We start from the raw sequence: 13,155 nt of genomic DNA on the forward strand, positions 1-13,155 counted from the left end.
TGTAAACTCTGGCTTTGGCTATATGAGCGACCGTGTCGCGGGGAGGAAGGAAGCGCACCCGGGGGTGGGACTGGGGCAGGTCTCTCACGCCAGCGGCCGCGGCATGGGACACCCCGGGATGGTGTCGCAGTGGGCACAGGGAGGGTTTCGGCATTACCCTACTCTCTATGACAGGCGCCGAGGGGTCACGCAATTTAACGTCCCATCTGACGGGCGGCGCAATCTACTTGAGGTGCCCTCTCCGTGGCTCTCCTAAAGAAGGGATCGGGATACGTCAGGAAAAATCTTCTTACCGCTGGGATTGAAACCCAGACCCTTCGGAAGTAGTAAGCCATGTACAAAATCTTCTGCACGAGCCCGATCCACGATTAGTCTTTGTTTAGTTCGCTTACTTTAATGAATGCACATACAGTCATTTGTAAATATCACTTCGGTAATTTAAACTATGTCAACTGGCGGCAATCAATTATATAATATAGCAGGCGGAGTAATTCATGTATATGGAAAGTATACTTTTGATGAAAAGGGACATTATGGTTTGGACGTTGAGGGAATAATTTCGCTTGCGAAAGGGTCATATGCAGAAGGAGATTGGTTGATTGGAGAAAATAAGTTGGACAGAGAGGGAGACAAACGAAGTTTTGAAATGGGGCGGGCGAAGAGAGGAAGAAGATTGGGCCACGATCAATCAATGCATTCTACTCATGTTAGTGATAGTTTTTGAGTCTCTAGTCCCTAAATACTATTTATTACTAAAAATACAGTGAAGTATTGTGGGCACCTACTATTTCTTCTATTTTGGAACCTCTGCCTGCCTTCATACTGCCTACAAAACCCACTCCATTCTTTAATTCTGCCCTCTTTCCAACACTATCCCCTCTATTACGACCCTCAACATCCCATCACCAGTCAATATACCCTCCATCCAATTTCTCTGCCTTTTCCATATTTCCCCGGGAACTTCCTCTCTTCTCCCGCCCCATTTCAAAACTTCGTCGTTTATCTGCCTCTATGTCCAACTTATTTTCTCCGTTCTCCGCCACGCCCACATCTCAAAAGCCTCCAATCTACGCTCGTCCTCTTGCCTCATAGACCAGGTCATGAAGCACCACGCTCTGCATTAAACTCTTTACTAATCTTTTCTTCGAATATTTACCCGTCATCAATTTTATTTTTCTCCCAAAAATCTTCTATCTCTATACCAATTCTTCTTCAAATGTCCCCATTACAATGGAACTTTTCCTCTAAAATACTCCCAAAAAACATGAACCTGCCTTACATCTGCGGAAGGCAAGACTAGTGCATGAAAAACAGGCACACGAAACTCTTACAAGAACTGGGGACTACAAAAAAGTTTTAAAGTACTAGGATATCGGTTCAAACAAGTTTCAAAAACTTCGGAATACATAATATGATTCATATCGAAATTTCATACTTACATTGAGAACTAATAAATACACGAGTCGATGCCTCATAACAAATGACACATTAAAAAAGAAACAGTCACTTAAAACTAAATATTAAAAAAAATATTTTGAACATTTTTGTGGAACGAAAATTTTTTCAAGGCGAAATTTTATGAGAAACCTATGGACGTGTTTACACTCTATTTAGGGATTTCATCGAGATGTCAGAATGAATCCTTCATTTGGATTTCTCCCAACGTCCCCACCTGCTCCCCCATCAAACACTTCGTTTGTTTTCCTTTACGCATATTTTATCTTTTCCATCTTTGTCAACATCTCAATCTGAGCCTCCTTCAAATACCACTACTCTGAGCCACACAAAACCACACTCTATACCAGCATTTTAATGAGTTTTATCTTAACATTCTTATTCAATTTCCGACTCATAAATTCCCTCCTTGGTCAAGCTTCTTTGCCTACCTCTACAACTTTGAATTTTTCTGTTCTAAATCAATATATCTTTTTAGTTATATTAATTAATTCGTTGGAAAAAAACAGCCGAGATTGAATGATTTTCTAAACCGAATAGAACTAGTCCAAAATACGTACGTTTTCGGGCAAGTTTAAAAAAATTAATAAGTACCACTTAAAGGGGTTAGAAATAGTATACACATATAATTTCTGCTTACCTAATAATGATTAATTGGTTGCTATATTATTTTTAAACAATAACCATTAATGAATGTACTGAGGTGACACATTATGACTCCTTCAGTCACTATACGTATACAACCTCCGTAATCACGAATCCGTCACAGATGCGAGGACGACGGAATCGATAAATTTGGGCCATCGGTACTTCTAACACAATATCATAAAAAGAGGTCAATGGGGGAAAGGGTAAGGGAATGGTGGTGGTGGAAGGGATTAGGGTGATGTTTGTTTGCAGAGGTCGGCTTACGTCGACCCCTCATCGTATCGATGGCCGAGCTTGTAAACATTGGAATCCGTCATTTTGCTGGTCGTGATGGCCGCCACGGACGGATTGATTTGAGGTCAACCGGAGCAGATGTGTTTAACGCATTTATTTCTATCTCTTTTTTTCCTCGGCTTCGAGAACCCTCTTCTTGGGGAGGAAAGAGGGTTGACGAACGAATGCGCACCAATCGATCGGATCGAGAGATCGGTGGAGGGCGAAATTGAAACTATCTCGTCCCCTCTGGATAGAATCCTTACGTTCAAGGGGTCATGAGGGCAATAAAGCAATACTTGAAATAGAATCGAAAAAAAATAAAGATTATGAAGAAGTGGTGCTTGCAACAGTTTTCAACAAGTTTAATATGTATGTAGAGAAATCCATGTTCCGTTCAATATAATGAAACTCCCTCGCCCGTGCTTGCTGAGCGTTCGTCTCACAACTGGGGCATCATCGCTGGTACACATACCTTTAAGGCTCCGGAGTAATCAACCGGAAGTTAGGAATAGTTATAAATTTAATAAGTTGGAGCAACAAAATAACTGACTCAGGACCGAAAGTTACGCGCGTAAACTAGGCATTATTGATACAAAATATTTCAGCCAAGGATAGTTTCCAGCGTCCCAGGTTTCTCTGACTTAACTGAAATATAAATATATGTGCGTGTGTGTATATGTATAAACAGGGCCCATTATAAAAGTAATACGCATTATCTGAGAACTGTAGATTTATTGATCGTACTCGTACAAATGCTTAATATTCTTCAAAATAATCTGCCCCTAAATTAATATACTTGCGGAGACGCGTCTGCCACGCCTGGAAGACACCCTGAAACTCCTTGAAGGAAATGTCTCTCAAGAACGTTGTAAAATGCTTTTGGAGGTTTTCCTCGGTCTACCAATGCTTTCATTTCAGCTCTCTCTTCAGCCGGGGAAACAAAAAAAAATTGCACAGAGCCAAGCCGAGACTGTAAGGGGGCTGAGGTACTACCGGGTGCTCCCGGCCAGGAAGTTGGTAACGATGAAGGGCGTGTGGGTGGAGGTGAAGGGCGTGTGGCTAAGCGCTCCATCGCGCCGTGTTACGAAGTCGAAAAGAACACTCCACGCGGACGCACTTCTTTCAACTCAGATTGCTCGGAGCAAACTGATGACCGACTGCGTGGGAAGGGCAGACCCCCCAACACATTTCCCGATGGGTTTTATCGCGCTGCCAAGGATGAAGGGATAGTCGCGTCACAATAAAATCATGCCCATTAATTTCTTAAAGCATATTTCTATATATATATATATATATATATATATATATATATATATATATATACAGACATACACAAACAGACACACACACACACACACATATATATATATACACACAAACACACACACACATATATATAATCTCGACAATTCCTTAGTCTCTTAAAAAGGCCCGACTTCCAACCTTACAATAGGCCCCCATTCAATTCTGAATACTTCCTTCCTCCCTTCATTCCGTCCAACACTCCTATCCTACTCCTGCCCCTAACTCGTTTGCTTAACATTCTCCGTTCTATCACAGCCCTCAACATTAAATTAACAATCAGGATGCTCTGCATCTATTTTCCATGCCTCATTTAGATTGAACTTACCTTACGGATACATTACCGATAGTAATAATGTAATTATAAATATTAGAATTCTATCCTTTCCTGTTACTGTGGAAAAGAGAAAGGCCAAGTTAAACTTTAAAATAGGAGGGGGAAAACTAGAGCCGGTTGAAAATTTTACAAATCTCGGAAGTGTTTTGAACCAAAATAGTCGAGGTATGAGGTGCATAAGGATAAAAATTGCGTCAGAAAAGGAGGCTTTCACAAGCAGGAGGGAGTAGATGACAGGGACGTTGTGTAAGGATGTCAAGAAAAGGCTTGTTAACACTTTGATAAAGAGCGTAGTTATGTACGGCGCCGAATTATGGTAATTGAAGCATGATGACAGGCGTACAATGAAGGCTTTTGAAATATGGGTGCAGAGAAAGATGGAGAAGGTGAAGGGGACAGAAAGGAAAGCAAATTAGAATGTGCTAGGTATGGTGGGCAAGGAGAGGGGATTACTGGGATAAATCCTAAGGAGACAGGGAAAATGGATGCAAATCACATTGATTAACAGTGAGATGTTGAAGACCGTGATAGAGGGGAGAATGTTAGGCATACTAGGAAAGGGAAGGATCAGGACAGGGATGTTGGACGAAATTAAGGGAGGAAGAGGGTATACGGAGATGACGAGGGGCGTATTGTACAGTAGGATGTTGGGTTATGTTTTGTTAGGAGAAACAAAATATTTATTTGGTAGTTGTGTCCATACAAAACTTCCCTTGACCGTTATATTACCTATAATAATAACATGCATCCATCCCTCAGCAGCGGAGACGACCTTTAGGGGATTTCGATTTTTTTCACGGGATCGTGCATTACCGCCATAGTTATCACGAATCTCTCTACTTCGTCCCTCTTAAATGTTCCCTCTCGCAAAACGAGACGCTCGACATTATTTCACCTTCCCCACAGGCACTTATCCGTATCTCTCTTACATATCGTCTTACGCACACACCTTCTTCTGACATTGACATCTCGTCCCCCATTTCATACTTCTCGTCCTCAATACGTGCAGACTTCCGCTCTTATCACTGTCGTAAAGGTTGAATGAATGGACTTTTTTACATCATGTTTCTGCTTCTGAGTTTTGCTGAAACCATCATTATTTTGTCCGTGCTTCACAGAATGCGAATGTTTTTCACCCCATTCTATCCTCGTTATGTGTTTTATAATGTTTTTTCAATCTTTTACTCTGTATGAAATATGAAGCCTTTCTTCTTCTGGAAAACCGCATACAAATATTTTTATGTATTTATGCATATATATATATATATATATATATATATATATATATATATATATATATATATATATATATATATATATATATATGCATAAATACATAAAAATATTTGTATATATATATATATATATATATATATATATATATATACTATAAACACGGTAATCAACCCGAGGGTCGGTTTAGTAGGTGATGGTAGAGATCACCCAGTACTAAGCCCTATACGGCGTGTGAAAATTCACACATCAGGGTAGGGGGGCCAGTTCCTTTCCCTGTGCCGGTTATGGTTCCCCAGGAAGACCTGGTACAAATCACTTCAGCTTGGGTGGAGCTGTAGGTGCCCAGAGTGCCTTGCCCGGGAATCGAACCCGGGACCCTCCGGTCAGCAGTCCAACGCTCTACCCACTGGACTACCGCGACCTGTATATATATATATATATATATATATATATATATATATATATATATATATATATATATACTCATTCAGCCAAGAGATGGCGTCAGGGGGCAGTTTCACCCACCAAAGGAGAAATAGACAATACACAAGGAAAGGAAAGGACAGTGGGTTAGAATTCATACAACATCATACAGGAAAGGAACAGTGCGTTTCGTGGCACGCATAGCCAGAAGAAAGAGATGAGCCACATTGGCCAAATACACATTCAAACACGAAATCCCGCCAAACGGCGAATAAATACTCATATATACAGAAACAGATATAAGGAAAAGGGATAGGAACACATATAAAGGACGAACACAATAGAGGTGGGGAAGGCGGAATCGAACGGATCACAAGAGTAAAAATATTTCCTCAACCGGGACTCGAACACCGGATCTTTCCACTTGCCGGGCGGATGCTCTTAACCACTTGAGCTATCGAGGATAGTCAATTTACCCTGAGATCCGTGGGTCTCATGGGTGGATAAGGTGTTTTTGGGTTACTTTTTAAACAAATAAACGAATAACAGTTTCTGGGGTAGGAACTAGACAGAAATATCAACTCCAAAAAAACTTTTTTACCCTATTTTATTCGACTTTAAATGAACAAAAATTCGAGTCATATGACCGAAAAAATGTACACATGCTAATGCTTCATCCTGATATTATCTTAGATGACTTTGTCCATAAAATATTAAGTTAATAACGGTAAAATATAAATTTTCGTTTGCTTCAGGGAGTTATTTCTGTGAGGACTTCTTCAGAGAGTGACTTATATCTCTCTGTGAAATAAACACTAAGTAAAGGAAATTGATATCTTATGAATGGAACCCGTTGAAAGGCGATGAGAATGACGATCCCATTCGCGGTCTTAGTATGGAGAAGGATTTTACCTGTTTGCTCAACGTCTACTGTATGTGTTCCTTGGACCCACGAGAGAAGTTATCGCTGCGATGAGGACTTGAAGATTGTTCCGAGGGCTGGACCTGTTGGGCGAGGAAATATTTTTCTTTTAGGGAAAAAGAGCAAAGAATGCGGTCATATTGGGGAATTTATCCGGATAATACCGTTTATGAGGAATACATATTTAACGGGGTGATTATCAATAATTGGTGACTGAATTAAAGCTATCTGTAATTTACGCGAATTGCCAAAAAAAATCCGAAGATTCTTTGGTGGAATAAATGTCGCAGAATAACAAAAGAACTGGCTAGAGCTAATTACGACAATATTTTTGTATTTGATACCAATGGCTGCTCGAAGAAAAGCAACGCGTAAAAAATATTCTAATTAAGGCAAATCACGTCAACCGAGTGTTGGGAACACTGGGCTTTTCGTTTCAGGGTCAAAGCCGTAAACCCATGACTAATCTCCAGATACGACCTTTTTGTTAGAAACCCTGGGTCATCCTTTGCGGTTTGGAGCAAGTCCACTGCAACTGCAGCATGAAATTCATGAAGTTGAACAGATAAAAGAGAATGCGAAAAGAGATGACCATTTCGAAAAAGAACTTAGCCGATTGTTTTGAAAAGTGGAAGAGACGCTTGGATAAGTGCGTGAGGTCCCAAGGAGAGTACTTCGAAGGGGAGACTGAGGCCTCATTGTCCAAAAACATTGCATGGCTGGATGCTTACCGGACAGGCCTCGTGTGTGTATCTCACATATTATGTACCCATCGAACTATGTTCGGCCTTGGAAAAATAATACGTTAATATGAACCTTAAATGAGAACTCATAGAAATATTAAACTACTCAACTCATATCGTTCGGACAATGAAGATTTTGGAAGGCTGAGATTAGTTATGGCAAGTGACGATTGTCCTTAAGTGAACATTTCAACACACACATAAGAAAAGACCGCAGCGTTCCAACTCTCTCCTCTCTCTCTCAAACGCATATGGAAGAGCGTTTTAAATCAAGGCACGGTCTCTTCCCCACTCCCGCCCACGATGGTCGTCGAGGTTCGTTTGCAGCTGCTTAGCGATCCATCATTTAGGAGAAGTGACTGGCATCATTAAGCAACATATTTTCATCTCTTTCGCTGCTTCAATAATATCGTATCATCAAACGAGGGCATGGCTCATGGAGACGAGCGGCCTGTTTGGGAGGGGGCGGGGGTTTGGATCACAGGTCGAGAGGCAAATACTCAAGAGAGAGAGAGTATACATTTTCAACAGCAGTCTCCGTTTAAAAAAAAATACTCAATCTGGAGAGACATGATAGAAAAGTCTCGCGATGAATCCAATCTCTGTTCTCCTCTTCTGCCAAACTACGAAACGCGGCGGGAGAAAGGTAAGACGCCGGTAATAAAAAGCTGGTTACAAGGATGCAAACAGTGATTGATCATCAAGGCGACTATGTAGAAAAATAGCTAAATGCTTAACCTTTTCAACGATGTACGCGAAGTTGAGAATAAATTTGATTTTCCATGAAAAAATATGAGACCTTACTTTTCAATACGCCCTCGTATATTGTACGAGGCCATAAGCTAGAACCGGTGGAAGTTAACCTGTCTTGGCCTCGTTTTGGACCAAAATGGTTTTAATATTCGGGATGTAAGAAGAAGATTTACGTTAGCAAATAAGCTTTGACAAGATGAGAATTAAGGACAGAGACGTCTTGTTTTAACGACCAAGTTTCCGAGCCGTAAGAAAAACCACGCTCCATATCAAATATGCACATATGTATCCCATTTAAAATTGTTTATTCAACCACTTAGATATATCGAAATATACCTTTAACAGTGGCGGTAGATTTGGAAGTCTAAGATTGGTTAATAAATATATTTTAAGTGAACTATACGAGTATATTTCTATTTTTGCACTGGAGACCATCGCCTCATTTGGTCGTAGACTTTCCGCTCCATCGCTAAGAACATCGGCGACAACTATTTTAAGAAACTTACTTCTCATACGAAATTATAGATAATCTTTTTTTGACCTGGATGTAACCTTACATCGTTTCCATTTTAAAGAGAGATGTGGTTGAAGTACGTTACAAATGTAAATTTCAGTTCGGTTTACTCTTTCTCCAGTTTTATCACTGAACGAATCCCGTATTTTCAATATTGAAATAAAAAATACAATTTTTTAATTGTAAAAAGACAACTTGTATAACCCTGCACTTTGCCTCAAATAAAAATGTTACGCCAAATCGAAGATATAATTTCATATCAACTCGAATATAGTCGAAAAACAGAATGAGATGTGGAAAAATGTTAGTTAATTTATTAATGTACATAGTACTGATGCGTTGTGATTGCGAAAAGTTTTAGTATTCGGGGAAGTATGCCGATGGGAAAATTGGGGTTCGGAAGAAGAAATTAAGAATCTTTTTTATGTGGGGTTCCTTTAAGTTCTAAAAAAACCACGGTTATCAACCCGAAGGTCGGTTTAAACGGTATTTCACAGGTGAAGGTACAGTTCACCTAGCACTAAGCCGATTGGCATGTGAAATTTACACATCAGGGTAGGGGGGCCTGTTCCTTTCCATGCTTTCTCAGGAAGTTCTGGTGACCGAAATATCACACAACTTGGGTGGAGCTGAGGGTGCTCGGGGCGTGCCCGGAAATCTAACCGAGAGTTTCTTGGTAAGCAGTCCGAAGATCTAACCCCTGGTCTAACAAGTCCTAGAATTATCAGGTGACCCAATTTTTCCCCGAAACTGTAAGAAGGTACAAAACTTGGTTGAGCTTAAAATACGCAATCACTCTTTATGAATACAAAACATAGCCGACTGAAAGGTACAGTGTTCATGGTTTGTATAGCTTCCGCTAGAGTGAGAATCGCTTTCAATATTAAAACTTAAGCGCTCAAGAACAGCGTATAAATATCCGTTTTCTTCACTTGCGTCGACTAACAACCAAGCGTCGAAATTCGTCGCCAATCAAGTAAGACATGCGGTGAATGTGTTCTGGAGGAGAAAAATGCACGTTCGTGGGTGCCCTAAATACCCCAACACGCCCTTGCGACGGCTTGCGGGGATGCAAATTTGATTTTCTTTTTAATTGATTATTATTTTGAACTAATAAACTGAATTTATAAATTTAAAATTGTAAAATTGCTAAATATATTCATCGTAAATAAATCAAAAATATTATTCTTATTAAAAAAAGCCAAGTGACCATAGGGGAGTGCGGAGTCCTCGCTTGCTTTCTTCTAGGGCGATCGACTCCGACCGCTCGAAATCGCTCGCCCCACATCGAAGCTGACGCTCGATTCCAATTCGATGGAACTCTTTTATAAAGTGGTACGGACATCATTTCATTCTTCTCAAGGGTTTGCACTTGAGTGAGTGTGTATTCGCGCAAACGAGGGCGAGTGGGGAGGAAAGGATCGAGGGGGTGGGTGGGGGGTGGGGGAAGAAGGGGTTAGGCGTCGAGGGTACGGGGCGACGAGACCGCAGGAGCGTTGCTGGGTGGCTTCGTCGGACGGCGGCGGCGAGCGGGGGGAGCGAGGGAGATGCCGGGGGAATTAACTGGCTCGTTGCGCGGCGGATGCCGTCTGACGGCGAGAGTGCTCGAACGGGTGGGTGGGAGGGAGTGAGGGATGCACGGGATTGCTCAATCTCCCCGATCACAAAGGGGCCATCGCCGGAGGGGCAACCAAGAGTATGTATACACACGGAGGAGGAGGGGGACGGAGGCGGGACCGTTGTTTCACCGGGAACCGAACCTGGGACGGCACGGCAGTGAAGCATGTGAGGAAGGGGGGGGGGGGAGGAGGAGGGTGTAGAATGCGGCGAAAATTATCCTTGTCGAAATTGCGGACCGAGGAAACGGTCAATACCAAGCCTCGTGCGACCGTTATGAGCGTATCTCGCGAGCGGAATACTTCCCGGTGTACGTAGGTACGTATTTTGCGCGCTCCCATCGCGAGTTTTTCACTCTTGAAGCACAACCACATTGAATACTCCTCATAGCTCATCCATTTTAATAACCAACATCGTACAGCAACCCAATAATGCTATAAATAATCTCAATGTCAACACAGAAATAGAAACACTAAGGAAACAATATCATGGCAACACCGCCAGGAGGCAACATTACCATGGCAACGCTTATAGAAACCATCATTGTCACGGCAACGCGGCTAGATATCGAAAACGTCATGGCAACATTACTAGAGTGGACATCGTCATGACAACACTGACTAGTCATAACTGTCATGATAACACTGACATAAGCCAGCATTATACTGACAGCACCTGAAAAAGTCGACAATGTCGCAGCAACAATGATGAAAGTCAAAACTGTCATGACAACACTACAATAGAGCAACATGTTAAAACAGATATTCCCATCAAGTCTGGCACCGTTTATTCGTCGTTTCATTTCTTTTCCCCTTACAAATGTTGAATTACTTTTTCAGAATGTTCTTATTTCAATTCCTGGTAGATTGCATACCAAAGGCGTTCATGAACGCTGGGCTATTGGTATCAGAACTGCCTTCACGCGCACGAGTGTTTCGGTTAAAATTTAGATTTTGAAGAAAGCATAAAAAAGTTTAATTAAAAGCACTGACCGAGCGTGCATTTCCTGCCATCCGAAACTCGCCGTGGCATGTTGGGCACTGTTCACGCTGTGTGTGACATAAAGGAAAGCACCGATATCGACGAAATAACTTCGGCCCAGCATTACCGAATCCACTCTTGCTTGATAACTAGGTCAACTCCGAAAGCTCACTCACTGATAGATACACAATAGTGGGTCTACGAACTCCCCGATGCGGTACATAAAGAACCATTTCACAACATTATTTGGGTATATTTCAACATAAACCCCCACCTATTGCCAAAATCAATGCCAACTAGTTAAACATAAAAAAACTTGTAATTACGAGAACAACAAAATCTTAAAAATTAGCAACATGACATGGGCAAAATCGCCATCTTAGCTTCGTCCCCATTAAGACGAATATTCCACATTTGATGGACAGAAAATTACTTGATTACAGCATAACATCCTGGATCATGTACAAAAATGGCGAATGTTAACTTAGTCTACCAACAACAATCCCCCTGTGTTTTCTCAAGTTGACCAATGAGCTAACTTTACATGAACTGATCCATTGCTTAATCGCTCGTGATTGGTTGAAGCAAGATCTCGCTCTCCCGAAGGACTTATAGTACTGACATCAAAGACGAACGTTTGCTTCAGGATCCGTAGCCAGGGGGCGCTGAGACCACTTTGTGCTATCAACTCCGTGTTAATTATGTTGTTTCCTTAAATTCGAAATGAACTGGTTTTAAAGTTAAGACAGATACGTTCAAATCGAGTGAATGTGTGAGCCATGCACGTGTTTCCATCGATACAGCACCGAATCGCCCTTGTGGGTGGCATAATACATATAAAGATCCGAAGAAAAGTCCAAGGGTCGGGGGAAAAAATCAATCGACACCTCTGAAATGCCACGAAAACGGGTGCGTGTGGTTTCGTCCCTCGTCCTGCGTGACTCTTTCCCCGACCCTCGGCTGGGTGATTATCTTCATGCGGCGGCGTTTGTTCGTGCCGGCACTAAGTTGTGGAAATGAGCTATTACGATTATTCTTCGTCGTTTACGCGGCAACCCGAGGATATGCAAATCAATGCAGGCATATTGACACCGATTCGATGGGCGTAAAACAATATCGGGCACTTGCATGACACGAAGATTATGTAAGGTCGAATTAGTAATACGTAATAGATAATGGAACACTACGACTTGGACGTATCCAGACGGCGTTCGGTATAGTGTCCACATAGTGATTGCTTCATTTCACGTTTAAAATTTTAATTGATATCTATATAAACTAAGATGATGATTTAATTATTACTACTACCTGTATATGCCAATGAACTAAAATGTTGTTTTCATAATCAAAACTATATGCATTTCTCTATTTAGCACAAGCAGGAAAATATCAGTGCTTCATAATCACGCAGCCTAGATTATTGCACAGTTTCGGATAACACGAAATCATCATTGGGGTGGAAGAAAAATGTTTTGATATTTGAAACTTACACCTTCGGAATGTTACTTGATTGTGAAGTCTCGTAACCTGACTAGTGGCGATTTTCCAGTTATTATTATTCGGTAATCTACTGGTTAAGGTAGGTTTTTGGATGGACACAGCTACTAAATAAAACATTTTGTGACTCCTAACAAAACACAAAATCCAGTATCCTACTCTAAATCAGGTCCCTCTTCATCTCTGAGTACTTTCTTCCTCCCTTCATCCCGTCCAACATCCCTATCCTGTTCCTTCCCTTTCCTCGTTTGCCTAACATTCTCCCATTTATTACATTCTTCAACATCCCACTGCCGGTCAATACGCCCCTCATCCATTTTTCCTGCCTCCATAGGATTTCTCCCAACAAACCCCTCTCTTTCCAGCTATATGGTTATAAAATGAGATTCCCAGCAGAGAAAATTCGGTATATCGAAAAATAAAAGCACGTGAAGGCAATGAGATCATGTTT

At 41.4% G+C, this 13,155-nt stretch overlaps 1 protein-coding gene across 2 annotated transcripts in view; it reads right to left on the reverse strand.

Moving 5' to 3' along the window:
- Positions 1 to 13,155, reverse strand: part of LOC139696710 (CYFIP-related Rac1 interactor B) — a 253,975-nt gene that overhangs the window by 148,931 nt on the left and 91,889 nt on the right. For both annotated transcript variants that reach the window (XM_071595547.1, XM_071595546.1), the window contains exon 2: positions 6,590 to 6,682. The gene's annotated coding sequence lies outside the window, so the exon portion shown is untranslated. The remainder of the gene's footprint in view (positions 1 to 6,589; positions 6,683 to 13,155) is intronic.

The sequence above is a fragment of the Hetaerina americana genome, unplaced genomic scaffold (genome assembly GCF_022747635.1).
Source record: "Hetaerina americana unplaced genomic scaffold, ioHetAmer1.1.p SCAF_7, whole genome shotgun sequence".
In the NCBI taxonomy this organism is placed as follows: Eukaryota; Metazoa; Arthropoda; class Insecta; order Odonata; family Calopterygidae; genus Hetaerina; species Hetaerina americana.